Raw genomic sequence first — 264 nt, 5'->3', positions numbered from 1 at the left:
ATACTCACATTATATCCAGGTAGAAGGTCATTTCATAATGCATGCGCAGTCGCAGATGGAGTGACCAGGTCAAGACAGAAAGAAGGAGAGGGGGACAAAAGTGCATCAATAAAAAAAACACTTTTCTGTTTAAACAGTACAGATTTTAAGGATTTAGTTAAAAGCTGAGGTAGACAATAATATTATACATGATATTAATAAATGGCACTGCCTGTTAAGAAGTAGCATGCAGTGCTAGCATCATTTGAAGCACATGAAAGGAAG

Source organism: Simochromis diagramma, unplaced genomic scaffold (assembly GCF_900408965.1).
Source record: "Simochromis diagramma unplaced genomic scaffold, fSimDia1.1 OVJJ01000361.1, whole genome shotgun sequence".
In the NCBI taxonomy this organism is placed as follows: Eukaryota; Metazoa; Chordata; class Actinopteri; order Cichliformes; family Cichlidae; genus Simochromis; species Simochromis diagramma.
The sequence above is the reverse complement of the archived record's forward strand: the minus strand, read 5'-3'. Positions refer to the sequence as shown.